General features: G+C 38.9%; 1 long non-coding RNA gene across 1 annotated transcript; it reads left to right on the forward strand.

The window, feature by feature from the left end:
- The first annotated feature begins 6,171 nt into the window (after nucleotides 1–6,171).
- Nucleotides 6,172–16,130, forward strand: Gm41333. The gene is made up of 4 exons (XR_875377.1): nucleotides 6,172–6,234; nucleotides 7,453–7,529; nucleotides 15,325–15,369; nucleotides 16,050–16,130. It is a non-coding gene; the product is annotated as a predicted gene, 41333 (long non-coding RNA).
- The last annotated feature ends 295 nt before the right edge of the window (nucleotides 16,131–16,425 follow it).

Raw genomic sequence — 16,425 nt, forward strand, 5'->3', positions numbered from 1 at the left:
TGCTTACCAACTCATCCACTCCCACTTCCTGGCCCTGGCATTCCCCCACACTGGGGCATAGAGCCTTCATAGGACAAAGGGTCCCTCCCAACATTGATGTTCAACTAGGCCATCCTCTGCTGCATATGCAGCTGGACCCATGAATCCCACCATGTGTGCTCTTTGGTTGGTGGGTTAGTTCGTGGGAGCTCTGGGGTTACTGGATTCTCAGGACACAGCTATATCAGGCTCCTGCCAGTGCCTGACAAATACAGAAATGGATGCTCAGAGCCAACCAATGGACTGAGCACAGGGTCCCCAATGGAGGAGCTGGAGAAAGGCCCCAAGGACCTGAATGGGTTTGCAGCTGCCCCATAGGAGAAACCACAATATGAACCTACCACTACCCCCTTGGATCCCAGAGAATAAACCACCATCCAAAATGTACACATGGCTCCATCCACATATGTAGTAGAGGATGGCCTTGTCGGACATCAATGGAAGGAGAGGTCCTTGGTTCTGTGAAGGAATGCTCGATGCCCCAATGTAGGAGAATGCCAGGACAGGGAAGCTGGAATGGGAGGGTTGGTTCGCAGAGGGAAAGCGTATGGGATTGAGGGTTTTCGTAGGGGAAACGAGGAAAAGGGATAACATGTGAAATGTAAAGAAAGAAAATATCTAATAAAAAGAAAAAAACAACCTGAATGCCCAGCTATCTCCACCTTTGTGGATAAAAACAGATTTGCTTAGGAAATAGGAGTGACCCAACCTCATGTAACTCTGACCACTCAGAGGCCTGTGATTCCAGATATGTTCCATTATATGCAGACTGATTCTTGGCTCCTGACCTGGGTTCACAGCTTTTTCTCCCACTTGAACATAGACCAGAGGCATATCTGAGGGTGAAGGAGTGACAAAAATCAATTCTAGTGCCTACTTTTCATGACATCTAAGTAGTCAGTTTCCTACTTGTGCCTTAGACTCATCACTTATGGAATTGGGATATGGTTTTTATAATCCCCTATTTACCTTCCAGTGCTATCAAACATTTCCCCCCAGGGTTCAGTTGTATATAACTTCTCATCTAGCAAAAGTTAATACTTAAAAATGTATTGATTCCAGCATCTATTGCAGCTCAATGGCCAGGTTAAAGAACTAGTGAGCTACTTAGATTAATCTGAAAACAGACATGGGGTTTAATGAAATTCCTTTACTTCCTGCCTTAGGTAGGAGAAGTATTCTGAACATATTGTCTGAGAAGGCGTTGCCTGGATTCAGCGCCACAAGAAGGGAGCAAACCCCCTACAGTATGAAGTCACTAGGTAGGCAGTCTGTCCAGTGATATCAATCTCAATTTCTGGTACTATGATTCAGCCATCTTTAAATGGTTTACACCTGTTGTTACTATATATGAAGCTAAGGCTTGGATACTCAGCATCAAAACAAGAATGGTTGCCCAGATACAGAACAAAGACACAGTATCCATAGTCACTTGTGTCAGGGTTGTGGAGTGCTTAGCCACGTATCAACTCAAAGAGTCTACAGGTACACTAGAGTAAAAGTTAAATGAAAGAACAAAACAAAAAGCCTAGACTCTTACAATTAAAGGGACATAACTAACCTATAAGCTACCTTTTTTTTAAATCTCCTATCTTCTAGCCAAAGATGTGCCAAGCTCCTATTGATATGTTCCCTGGAATGGGAAATTTACTGTTCCTGAACGCCCTCCAAAGTCTAAACAACTCTGCCTGTTAGATCATCGTGACTTCCATATAACAGTCTCCACTGAGATAGCACTACCAATCTGATCATTTGTCCATGTATATGTCAATTTCTCCCAATAGTCGTAAGATATCTGCTAAGACTGCCAGGCTATATGCCAAGGGAGCGCCAAGGGAATGCTAGAATTTCCCTATAGTTCCTTCTAGGGAAGGAAAGCAGCAATTACATTTTTATTTTTGAATATTTCATACATGTGTACATTGTACCTCACCATCCAATTGATCCTGTCTTCCTTAGCACATCACTCTTTCAATATCTTCATAACCTATTTAAAAATGTATTTTATAATCCTCTTAGTCCTATCAGTAATGCTCATACACTCGTGGGTGTATAGTCATTTAGGCATGGACAACTCACCTGTGTCTACCCCTTTCCCCAAAGTAAGTCTTCTTCTTCCAATAGCTATCAACTTGTAGTAGCACTTCAGCAAATGGTGGGATTTGGAAAGCCGTGATCTTGTGAAAAACTTGTATGAACAGATCCAGTGAATTCATGTGTGTAAGAGCACGGTATGCCCAGAAGATAGCATTTCACAACACCCATCATCATTCCCCAGTCCCCAGATTTGTTCTAGTCCCTCTTTCACAATGGTTTCTGACTTTGATAGATAACAGGATATTGATGCAAATATTCCAATTTATAGCACTTAAAATCACATATTCTTAGCAGTCTGAACAGTAATGTGCTTCTGCACTAGCCACTTCCCCTTCTAGTAAGGAAATTCTCTGATCAAGGTTAGAGTACCATGATTATACAGTGATATTCAGAAGGCAGTTCGTCAACGTAACCACTTAGCAAAACATTAATAGGACCTATGATTTTCAGAGCTATCACAGAATGAGGCATGAATTTCCTTCTGTTGAACAGGCTTCAAGAGTGGTATAGCTGGGTCCTCAGGTAGTACCATGTCCGATTTTCTGAGGAGCCGCCAAACTGATTTCCAGAGTGGTTGTACCAGCTTGCAATCCCACCATCAATGGAAGAGTGTTTCTCTTTCTCCACATACTCACCACCATCTGCTATTGCCTGAGTTTTTTATTTTAGCCATTCTGACTTGTGTGAGGTGGAATCTCAGGGTTGTTTTGATTAGCATTTCCCTGATGACTAAGAATGTTGAATATTTCTTTAGGTGCTTCTTGGTCACTCAACATTCCTCAGTTGAAAATTCTTTGTTTAGCTTTGTACTGCACTTTTTAATAGTGTTATTTGGTTCTCTGGAGTCTAACTTCTTGAGTTCTTTGTATATATTGGATATTAGCCCTCTATTGGATGTAGGATTGGTGAAGATCTTTTCCCAATCTGTTGGTTGCCCTTTTGTCTTATTGACAGTGTCCTTTGCCTTACAGAAGCTTTGCAATTTTATGAGTCAATTCTTGATCTTAGAGCATAAGCTATTGGTGTTCTGTTCAAGAAATTTTCCCTTATACCAATGTGTCTGAGGCTCTTCCCCAGTTTCTTTTCTATTAATTTCAGTGTATCTGGTTTTATGTGGAGGTCCTTGATCCACTTGGACTGGAGCTTTATACAAGGAGATAAGAATGTGTCTAATTTCATTTTTCTACATGCTGACTGCCAGTTGAGCCAGTACCATTTGTTGAAAATGCTGTCTTTTTTTTTTTTTCTTTTTTTTTTTTTTTTTTACACTGGATGGTTTTAGCTCCTTTGTCAAAAATCAAGTGACCATATGTGTGTGGGTTCATTTCTGGGTCTCCAAGTCTATCCCACTGATTATCCTGTATGTCTCTGTAATAATACCATGCAGGATTTTTTTTTTAAATCACGACTGCTGTGTAATAATGCTTGAGGTCATGGATGGTGATTCCCCCAGAGGTTCTTTTATTGTTGAGAATAGTTTTTACTCCTGGGCATATACCCAGAAGATGCTTCAACATGTAATAAGGACACATGCTCCACTATGTTCAAGGCAGCCTTATTTATAATATCCAGGAGCTGGAAAGAACCCAAATGTCCTTCAAAAGAGGAATGGATACAGAAAATGTGGTACATTTACAAAATGGAGTACTACTCAGCTATTAAAAACAATGGATTTGTTGAATCATTAGGCAAATAGACAGAACTAGAAAATATCATCCCGAGTGAAGTAACCCAATCACAAAAGAACATACATGCTATGCACTCACTGATAAATGGATATTAGCCCAAAAGCTCCATATAACCAGCATATAATTTACAGACCACATGAAGCTCAAGAAGAAGGAAGACCAAAGTGCGGGTGCTAAAATACTCACAGGAGCAAATATGGAGATAAAGTGTGGAGCAGAGACTCAAGGAAAGGCCATCCAAGAACTGTCCCACATAAAGATTCATCCCATATACAGATACCAAACCCAGACACTATTGTGGATGCCAAGAAGTACATGCTGAAAGGAACCTAATATAGCTGTCTCCTGAGAGGCCCTGCAAGAACCCTACAAATACAGAGATGGGTGTTTGCAGCCAACCATTGGACTGAGTGTAGGATCCCCAATCGAGGAGTTAGAGAAAGGACTGAAGGAGTTAAAGGGATTTGCAACCACATAGGAAGAACAACAATATCAACCAACCAGACCCCCCAAGAGCTCCCAGAAACTAAGCCATCAACTAAGGAGTACACAGGGCTCCAGCTGCAAATGTAGCAGAGGATGGCCTTGTCAGTCATCAATGGGAGGAGATGTCCATGGTTCTATGAAGGCCCGACAGATGCTCCAGTGTAGAGCGATTGAGGTTGGGGAGGTGGGAGTTGGTGGGTGGATGGAGAAACACCCTCATAGAAGCAGTGGAAAAGAGGATGTGATAGGGTATTTCTGGGAAGGAGAGAAACCAAAAAAGGGGATAACATTTGAAATGTAAATAAAGAAAATATCAAAAAAAATAACGGGCCTCAAATTTAGTCAAGAGAGTAGTTGGTAAACCTATAAACATTATTACTACTATTGCATCACAAAGAACATCTTGCCTTACAGTTTGGCATTGTATCCTGCAAGATTCATACCTGAGCAAGACAATTGATTTGTTTTGTTCATTTGTTGGGTTTTTGGGTTTTTTTTTTGTATGTTTCCAGGAACCAAAATATCTAGCATTATGAGAACTAGGCAGCAGTAGTTTCCTGATCAATTGAGGTTGGTTTCTCTGTGTCCTGCAGTCACATTATATGAAGTTGTCAGCAGTTGAGGCTTACTATGTAGCTTCTGTGGGTAACTTAGAGCAATGACAATAGTAGGTATTGTTTTAAATGGCTCTGGAGCTCTCCTGATGGATAACTAATAGGAAGATAACCTATACCTGAAATGAGATTTTCATGTAATAACCAATAACTTAGAGCAGCACTATTCATCCATGAGGAGTGCCTGTGTTTTAATTTTTTGTTATATTTTTATTATCTTATAGTATAGAGAAATCTGTATAAAGTAACTACACTAAAATGTATTCCATAAAGGAAATAGAAGCAAAGAATGGCTTAAATGTAAATGTATCATTGTATGTCTGTCTCTATATATCTATGCATTTGCTGGTTCAAAATCATGGACTCTAACCACAGGTTGTATTTATTTCCATGACAAATGATCTTAAGCTTTGCCTGTCTAGGATGACAGGATGATTGGCAGATGACTAGATGTACTTTTGAGAGTACAAAGGGTGGCTTTATTAATGGTAACAGGAAAGTGTATGTGTATTGAGATACCAGCTTTATGTAGTCATACACATATAAGAAAATTATCATAGGAATTAACCTAGGCAGGGTTCTCTTTTAGTTTCAAAGATTAGGGGGTATAGCAATGTTGGAGTTGTGTCATTGGGGGAACACTTTGATATTTCAAAAGAATTTAATCCCTTCTGGCATGTTTCCTCCCTCTGCCTCCTACTTGTAGATTAAGATGTTACTGGTCAGCTGTTTCTACCCCTATGCCTATGTTTTGCTATCATGGAATCTAACCCTCTTAAACCATAAAACAGTTAATTATTTTTTAAAGTTTCCTTACCAGGCTGTTTTATCATAGCAATAAAAAGGTATCTAAGACATTGACCCATTCCAGAACTTTCTTTGTTTGTAAAATAGGTCCAATAACAGCAATTTCAAAGCTCCGTTATAAGTATTGATGAAGCAATACAGGCAGAAATCTCAAATTCAACCATGCTGAAGAGGGTTTGTGAAATTTGTAGATTTTCTGCTTGCTTATTTTGGATCATCTGAGCCTGATATTCTTAGGTCTCTGATTCTACATCGAAAGTAATGCGATAAGATACTGATTCTGAACGGTAGCTCAGTTATGGCTGAGGGAAGTTAAAAAAAATAAGGCAGATCTATAGAAAGAGGTAATCCATTGTTTAAGACATTCTACCAATAGAATGTGGAGTTTGGGGATGATGAAACATAGATTGTGATAATGAAAACATAAAAAGTAAAGAATTGTGGTGTTCATTTAATTATCATCTGTTTGTTAGAAGAGGTAACTGTACATTATGTTCACAACTGTAAGTGTGGAAAATATGGTGGTAGTTGCCTAACATTTTTAAGACTCTGCCTTTATGAGATTCATGATACAGAGTTTCAACAATGCTAAACGACATAGAATTCTCCATGAATGTGTGTAAGAAATTTATAAAAATATCTCAGCCAGTGTGTCCAAAGCATTTTTTTTATAGCTGACATTTTTTTCTTCTGTATTCACAAAGCTTTTAATGAGGGCGTAGAGGTCTTAATCTGTTGAACTGTATAGGAATTTCATGGCAATCATTCATTATAGTAATCAGCCAACGGCATATCTTCTCATCTGGGGCTACTTTTGTAAATGAAGCTTCATTGGAGCATGACCATATCAAGCTGTATACATATGGCCTGTGGCTTCTTTTGTATAGTGGATTCGAATTAGTTGGAACAGAGATCTTAAGGCTCATTCTGTAAAGTATTTACTATCTAGCTTGGTAGTAGGAGGTTTCCCAATCTTCCGTTCGAATGCTCTTGGCACACTAAAAGCCTTAAAGATTCTCATATCCAAGAAATCTTTAGTTTTTAACTCAGAACTTCTGGGTTGGCAACTCCAAGTAGGAAGTCAATGATGCCTACCTCTTGTTATTCATGTCCTTGTGTAATATTCTCCAATAAGATTCGACCATACTGATTTGCTTTTTTAATGAGGAAAACAGAGAATAAGGACATGCCACTTTAGATATTACCATCATGGGGAGTGGTGTTTTTCTCTGAGGCACTCCCTGCTTCTTCCCTGGTCCAGAGTTAACAGTTATTGTGTTAGAAATATGTGGAAGGAGTCTCTAGGGAAGACCATAGGGTAAGAATCCAAGTCCTAAAGTGACAACTTGTGTTCAGCAGAAAGTGGAGCTGTTTTTTTTCTGCCAAGAGTCATGTAAGTTGAACTTGGAAACTCACTCTCCAGTCTCAGTTGAACCTGAGAGGACCGAGGCATAACCAGAAGCCTCAATGTCGCTCATGAGAAATCTGAGCCAGAGACATTCTGCTAACCTCTAGCTTAGTCCCTGAGCACCAGAATCTGGAACACAAAAAGAAAAAGACCTGTGACTTGAAATTTCTAAGCTTTGACTGAGCGATGAAGCAATGGGTGATTAAACAATCTGAAAAAAAATTTAGCCATGGCAAAATCCCTGGTGAAAAGATACCATGTCAAGGCAACTTATAAAGTAACACATTTAATTGGGTCTTGCTTACCATTTCAGAATCGAGTCCATGGCTATTATGTCATCATGTCAGGAAACATGACACCAGATGGATGAGCATGGTACTGGAGCAGCAGGTAAGACCTGCTTCAATCTTATCTGAAAGCTGGAAGAGAGAGGGGGAAAGGGGGGGATGGAGTGGAGAGAGAGAGAGAGAGAGAGAGAGAGAGAGAGAAACAGACAGAGAGACAGACAGAGAGACAGACAGAGAGACAGAGACAGAGAGACAGAGAGAATATGACTGACTGAGACTGCATTTGGCATGCTCACCCTCTTGACGCTCTTTCAACAAGACCACACCTCCTAATCTTTCCCAGAAAAGTTCCACCGACCAGGAACCAAGCCTTCAGATATTCAAGCCTATATCGGCTACTATCATTCAAACCATACCATTCTCAATTCTTCCCACCATAGCTTGATCCTGTTGTATGATCTCATGGATTACTTATTACCTTTTCTCGGATTTCAAACCTTCATAGTTTTTAAAGAAACTCCATCTTTAAAACTAAGAGAAAGGAAAATTTTGATTCTGTCCTGACCACGGATTGAAATCTAAAGGAGTTAGACTAATTGTCATTTATCTGTTGCAATATGAGTAGCCATGTTAGAAAAATGGCTTCTTCAGGTCACTCTATTATCAAGAATGATGCTTATGAAGAATCATTATAAATAACTAGGGTTATAGTCTTCAGTTGGTCATCTGTATCTCAGTGAATTCTTTTTCTCTTGCTTTAGAAGCAGTGGAAATGTGAAGGGACACAGAGTCAGAAGCCCGGGCAATATCCCTGAATGTACCCCTAATGACACACAATATAACTGACACTTGTTATTTTCAGGAAATGCCTTGGGTGTGCAGAAACTTGCATTGCCTTATTCTTTGTCTAGTCACTACCTCACAGTTTTCAAAAATTTGTCCTGCCAATTCATTGATCTCATGCATTAGTGATGTACTTTTTCCATATTACAAAATCTTTTTAATTGAGTCAATCTACAGTAATCAACAGCACAAATGACTGGAAATCACAACACAAGAATTCCCCAAAGCTTTTATGTTAGTCTCTGTCTTCCACTGGGGCTAAACATTGAACAAAATATTCAACCCAGTGATGTCTTTAATAGGCCTTTCCTTAGTTTCTATGTGATGATCAGTTTGGGAGTTCATATGAGCGAGCATTCCTGTCAGGAAGGAAATTTAGCTCATACTTGAGTGGACCCTAGAGTGGACCCTATAAGAAGCCAATGGAATCTGCACATTGGAATTAAAGAACAGTGAGTTCACATAGCATAGACACCATTTTTGGGTTGTATGAACCTGAGCATGAATCTCTGTAACCTAAAAGCCCATTTCTTCATCAATAAAAAAATTTACATCATTGCTTAAGAATTAAAAATATGTACAATATCTCCCAATAGTGCCTGACTCACAATCAGCACTGAAAAGTGAGTTTCTGCTTGTCTCACTTCCTTCGATCAGAGCCCACCTTAGTGGGACTGTATTTAGCCACCTTTATGCTTATATCCAGTTATCATTTTTTGTCTTCTTTTCCCCTCATTCATTCTTTCTCACTTCTTTTTCTTTACTTTTCTTGTATTTCTCTTTAAACTAACACAGATTTTCTTTGACCTGAATGATACAAACCTTTGTAATTTTTATATTCTTGACTAGGATGCCTGGAGGTTATTGAAAACTCCAGTTTTGAAGACTTAATTGTCTTCAACCCAATGTGCAGGAGAGTTTGGCAAAGCTAGTTGCTATCAGTGTTTGTAGTTGAAGTTTTCTTGAGATTCAGCTATATACAGTTATCTATGCATTGCCTATGGCTGCTGTTCCAAGACAAGGGCACCACCAAGTAATTAAAATAGAGTCTATGTGGTCTCCAAAATAATCCCAAAAATACTTACCATGAAAGTACTTAGCTTTCATAGAAAAATGTTTGCCCACTCTTGATCTAACTCCTTGCTCTCTAGAGGCAACTTCAGGAGACAGATCTCTAAAAGTCTGAGCTCAGATATAACTTTTATATAAGTATGTGAAACTTGAAAACACAACAAATAGAAGCTATCATTTCCCACCAGGACACGGGAAAGACCACTTTGAGAATATAGAAGTATGATCCAAATTTAAGTAAAATTAGTTAACTAAGGCAAAGAGCAGATAGGCATAAATTTAAGACTTGGGGTAAAAATACATAAATTTGTTTCATAGTTCTATGGTTTTCAAAGGGGGTGACTTTGAACAAATGATCTCATTGAATTGGTCCTTAAACCTATAACGTAATGATTTCAGTAATTTTTTCATCAGAGAATTTTTTTGCAAGAATAAATGAGATAATATACTCCATAAACTTTAAAACTTCATATACATGTTATTTTTGTGATTAAGATGTAGACACTCAAAATATGTTTGTTGAAACAATTAATATAAAGATTACATCAATAATATTGTTGGCAGATTTCCAAGCATGTACACCATGGGGCATGTTGATTGAAGAGTCAAGCATGAGTTAAATTCTTTCTTGCCCAAAGCCCCCATTATATTTTTGTTTTAACTCAAATGGTACATTAGGCCTTTAAACCTTCAGGCCAACTTCCAATATAGACATTTTGTAATTCCTGTACACTGTGCTTTGTGAGCAAATTATTGAAGTCAGGCAATGCTATTGTATTTACTCCATCCTGGATTATAGGCAGCAGAATTTACTCTACCTTGCTTTCCTACTGGGGATATTCTTTGAGCTTAGAGCTACCTTGCTATCTCAGAACTGATGAGAACCATATTGAATACAGTATTTTTCAGTCTTCTTTAGTATATTATGTCTAATATATAGGCAGCTTGGACAAACATTTCTGCTTTGTCCCTTTTGTCTTTTCTGGACTTGGTGAAGTAGTGGCACTCACCATGTTGTTAAGCAGGAGTCTATATAATAACATTCCTAAGATAGGCCCAGGAAGGATCCAGTTTTATGCCACAGAAATGGGTAAAAAGGGAAAATCAGACAGTTAAGATGAAGGCAGAAAAGGAAGTCTGCCTTAAAGAGGAGAATGGTGTGAATGTAAATGAAAAATTACGGTTCTGGGAAGATGCTGGCAGAAATCCCAGCTTTCCCTTTGTGTGAATGGTGTTCAGTTCAGTTAGGCTTCTAGCCCATGATGGGCTCCAACTGTGATGTGTGCCTGCCGTGTCAGTGATTTACTCTCTGCCACTTCTAATCCACACATTCTCAGGGATGGTGACAACACACCCGGGCATCCAATTTGCAGTGACTGATGTCATTCTGACACAAAAGCATCATCGAATACAAAGTGGCCTGCTGAAAATTCCTGATGTGTATGAAGTGTAGAAGACCCAGGGTATCTCTAAGATATGATACTCAAGGAAGATCTCTGCCTGGGGGTGTGAAGCATGCACAGTTTCTGCTCTTTGCCTCACATTTAGTTCACAGACTACATATGAGTACACATTGGTCTAGGCATTTCAGGTAGTAAATGTAAAACTAGGGAGAAAGCCCAGGTCTGCTCACATTCTTTCTGTCCTACTGTGCTTGTTTCATGAGTTCTGAATTAATTTGAGTGGTTTCTTGTTTGTTTGCGTTTTGTTTTTGCTTTGTTTTGTTTTTATTATATTCTTTTCCTAGTTCCCTAATTTCTTCCTACTTTGCTTCTTTTCATTTTATTTTTTTTAGATATTTTCTTTATTTACATTTCAAATGCTATCCCGAGAGTTCCCTATACCCTCCCTCTGCCCTGCTCCCCTATCCACCCACTCCCACTTCTTGGCCCTGGCATTCCTCTGTACTGGGGCATATAAAGTTTGCAATACCAAGGCGCCTCTCTTCCCAGTGATGGCCAACTAGGCCATCTTCTGCTACATATGCAGCTAGAGACATGAGCTCTGGGGGTATTGGTTAGTTCATATTGTTGTTCCACCTATAGAGTTGCAGACCCCTTCAGCTCCTTGGGTGCTTTCTCTAGCTTCTCCATTGGGGGCCCTGTGTTCCATCCTATAGATGACTGTGAGTGTCCACTTCTATATTTGTCAAGCACTGGCATAGTCTCATACAAGGCTCAATTCCCCAATAAAAAGGCTTCTTTTCATTTTTAAAAGAAATTTTCTTTTGTAATTATCTGGGTTCCACCTGCCATCCTTCAATAAAGTACTTTTCTCTTGGTGGTCTAAGGATTTGAAATGGGAGTAAGAAAAACATACTCTGGCTTATTCACTCACTAATCCCAGGGCCAAAACTTAATCACAGAAAGTCACTGAAATAACTTAGACATCTGGCTTGATGCACAAAGGAAAGCCCCTCTATAAGAGCAGGGGTTTGTTCAGTTTTCTCTTTGGAGAAGCAGAGAGGAATTCGTTCTGGCTTGGTTGGCTGTGCAGAATGTGTTACAACTACTCAGAAGTTCTGCCAGAGCTGGAGAGCTGTTGTCAACCATCCTTAAATAAAAGTGCAAGGCTATGGCCAATGAAACCTTATTTACAATATAATCTTCATGTTAGATTCAGATATCAAGCCAGCATTTGACAACCTTTTGTACCATATTGCTTTCAGCAACAAACATTTGATGGGGGACTTCTCTGCTTGGGGATCAGCCAATCCAATCCAAACCAAGGATACTGATGGGAGAAACATCTGATTGGCACCTGGGGAATTATCTGACTAGCAATAGAACCACTAGAGGTCCTAGGTCTCTTGGATTCTGGCTTATGTGGCCAATGGGAAGGGTTGTTGGTGACTGCCATTAGTCAAAGCCAAGAGCAGTTGTGCCTATGATATGGAATCCAAAATCTTATAGGTGATAGACCTTGGTGATCAGTGTCAGAGCCTGAATACTGGGTGGAAGAAATACCAAAGATAGGATAAAAAATAGCAAACAGTGATGGTGGTTATGGGGCTTAGGGTTCAATTAAAAAATATAAACAAGTCTTCTCTCCATTGGCACCAGAAAAAACCACAATTTACTTTGAAAACTGACATACTTTATTTTTACCATGTTCTAACTGCTGGGATAATATTTATTCATCTATATAATCACCCCTCCCCTGCTTTCTGACTAACATGATCATTTCTTTATTTACTCTAGTCATATTATTTGATATGAGGCTTGTGTTATCGGACCTTGTTGTCCTTTGGCTGACTGGTGGCACTAGATTGGGAAGTTGAAATATAGTGAATGGAGGAAGAAATTATCTATCTGAAACAGTTCAGAACAAAGTACTGCTCAATGTTCAAAAACCTAAGAGAATAAATGATGAGAACATGAACTCAATGCAAGCTGGTTTCTACCCAAATTCACACCAGCACAATCACAAATAAGCACAGTGGACAAATGCTGATCTCATTCTCACCTGGGTCTTAGGCAGATTAGGACTCAATGCAAACTGATCCATCAGGGTGCCAACATAGAAAAGTAAAGGCTTGCTATCTTCTATACCTTCAGATGTGGGAGGTCCCTGTGGATAAGACTTTCATGTGTTCTCTAAGACTAGCATCTGTAATGGTCACAATCTCCTATAGTATCGCATACCTTTAGTATAAGAAAAAATAAATGGAATTCTCTTTTTGCTCTTTTGGATATGAACTGTCTACCAAATAGTCCCCAGTTGATGGATCTGGTCAAAATGTTATCAGACTATGAGAGTTCTACTCGGTCAATGCATGGATCCACTGACTGATAATCATAATCAGATAAACTAAGAGATATTGAAAGCTGGTATTTGGAGCCTGATTGATTAGAGGAAGTAGGTTGTTGAGGGTATGCATTTGAATGATAATATCACTTTCTGGCTTCTTTACTCTCTGCTTTATGGAGTTTAAGATGAGGAGCTTCCTCGGTCCACATGTACCCACCATGATGATGTTTTTCTTTCAAGAGCTCCATAGCAATGGATACAGCTGATGAAATTCTTCCTCCATTTAAATGAAAAGTCAGTCGAATACAATTATTTTGCACTTTTCCTAAACATAGCTTATTACTAATATATTTTATTATCAATGCTAATATTGATTGTTCATACAATGTATATAAAGGAAATTCAGCAGTTTGAATGATTTTATGTCCATTATCTCCTTTCTTTTGTCTGCACAGCAATCTTATAAAACTGGGTAAAGTAATTGGAGATTAGAGATATGCATGTAATATGTTTGATGAGATGATAGAGCTCATTAGATGCTGAAACCAAATTTCCAACTTAATTCCTGTATGAATTGAAGATGAAAGATCCCCTATAGTCTCACATGTTTGGATACTTGTTCTCTAACTGGTAGCACATTTGAAAAAAATTTGGAACCTTGGGAAGGCAGAGCCTCACTGAAGGTGATTGTTGGCAGGCCTGGAGGGCTTATAGCCCAGTTCTACCTCTAGTTTATTCTGTGCTTCCTTGTAGTACAAAATATTTAAAATCTCAGTTCGGGGACTCTTCCTTGTCTTAAACCATTTATGTTCCCTAATGAAACACACACACATACACACACACACACACACACACACACACACACACACACACACAGCCTTTATCTTTTTAATATGCTAGACAGCTGACTAACCTTCATGTTGTAAGAGTCTACTTTCTATTGATAATCCAAGTTATTACTTACTAGGCTTCATCTGGGTTTCTCTTAACTCCAATTGGCTAGCCAACAAGGCCATGTTTTTAGGGCTCAGTTATCCCATGGGGGCACTCCTCCACCCTGCATGTTCTTCTTTTATTCCATGGCAGCTTCTCTCTTCTCTCCTTCCCTTCTCATGGTCCTTTGTGACCCAAGCCCAAGAAACCTCAACCCCACCTATGTCTCTTCTGACCAGATATGGGCTGTTGGCACCTTTATTCACTAATCAGAATTAACTTGAGGGCAGAGTCCCAGGGGCCATGTACAGACTCTGAGTTTGGGGGGCTCATATGGCTTTAGAATACAAGCAGAAGTAGGCTACCCACTACACTTCCTGATGGCAGATACAATATGATTAGCCAGGCTTCTAGTTTCTGCCACCATACTTTCCCAACCATGATACTGAAAGTGTAAGCTCAAACCTACTCTCTTTCCTTTAATAGTTTGTGTCAGGTGTCTTGTCACAGCAGCAAGATAAGTAACTAATGTATTTCTCCAACTACAATTCCTGGTTAAAAACTCCTATTCATACATCATGAGAGTTTCAGTTCAGTTATGTCCTCTAATGAAGCTATTAGGTAACCAAGAAGTATCATTTAGTATGATAATGCAATTGCAGGAATATAGAACTCCATGGAGCTGTAGTACAGAGGCAAATCAATTGTGAGGGATCTGCTCTAATAGCCTTGCAAAAGGGAAGGGCATGTTAGTGGTCACAAATAAAGATTATGTCTCTTACCCTCCAAGAGACCTCAATTGGTAGGGAAAATCTGAAATTCCTAAGTAGAGAACAATTTCATAATCTGGTACTGATGATGTATTTTACAATTAGCAATAGTAAATATTAGTTAAGGGGATTATCACATATTGCATGGTTTCTCTGTTTTCTGCATATTACCAGGAGAAAGTAGTAGACACAACACAAATAAATTCAGACTTCTCTATGATCTAGGTAATATCTCAAATGTGTGAGGCTATTATTTCCAGTAGAAACCACCACTCTCAGACAAAGAGCTGAGTGCCATGAAAAACATTCATATTTATTCAATGAGCAATATATATATATAAGATCTGCCCCAGTTTTACCTATAAGCAACGCTATTTCTTTGCTTGCAATGTTTCCCACTATACCAACCAGTTTATTTTATATTGTCTCAGTGGGAGTGTCCCTTTTAGCCTCCTAGAATTTCAGTTGTTCTACAATTGTACAAAACATTAGATTTCTGAATCTTGTCCTCTGTTCTGCCTTTCTGAGTAGCCTAAGTGCTCCCTGACACCTATCATATGCAAGGAAAGAAGTTTGGTAAGTATGAGAAACCTCAATTCAATAATAGATTGAAGAATACGTGTGTATTAACCCCAAACATAGTGCCTAATGAGTTAGAACTATGACGTTTATTCTTCCATAGGGCCTGGCTTTAAAATGTTTAAATGTTAACCCTGAGGAGATTTGAAACCTAGCAATCCAACATCATGGTACTTGACAAATAAGACAAATGAAGCCATGTCTCAGGGACAACTGGTTCAAGGCTACAAACTTCAGCTTCAAGATCAGTTGACCATCATTTCCCAAATCAGTGCACAGGAAATGATAGTCATGAGTTGCAGCAATTGGAAGGAAAAACTATGGCTGGCATATTGACCATGAATAAACCTTATAACATGGGTTGTGTGAATGAATAGATCCATTCTCATTTCTAGAAGTGGATTTTGAGTACAAAGCATAATAAAAATGGGTTATCCAATCAATGTTAGGAAACTCATGATGTATTTGTGTGTCTATTTTGGAAAGGGAGAGGCTTCAGCAATTCATTGACTTCCACCCAGTTAGCTTTAGTGGACAAGCACGAGGCTCCTCACCAGGCGCTTTGAAACTTTTAAAGATCTACTTCCTTTGACATGACAAGATGTTAAACATCTTTTGGCTATTTACAAAGATGACTATGGACTCTACTGCTAACTCTTGCTTTCTGCTTCTTGCAGAGTATTTGAGGATCCAGTTTCCTCCTGCAGAAATCCATCTACACCTTCAGAGATAAATGCAATCTCAATGGGCAGGCATGCACATTTCTTAAGAGCTCATCAAAGCAGAGATGAGTCTGTTTGAGTTAAACAAAAGGAAAAAGAACAAATAAAACTATGCTAATGTTTTACAGGCACTTTAATGTTATAGGAACATGAGTTAGTCCCTTTGTTCCCAAAACTAGATAAGAAGAGCCCTTTATAGAAATATAAGTTTTGAATAGTGTAGAAACTCTGTTCTCCATTCATAAATAAAGTCAATCTGTATATCTTTGTACATTAAGAAGTTCTCAACTTTGGAAATCACACTTTTACAATAATAGCTATTTGTATTACA

Source organism: Mus musculus, chromosome 15, assembly GCF_000001635.26.
Source record: "Mus musculus strain C57BL/6J chromosome 15, GRCm38.p6 C57BL/6J".
Taxonomy (NCBI): Eukaryota; Metazoa; Chordata; class Mammalia; order Rodentia; family Muridae; genus Mus; species Mus musculus.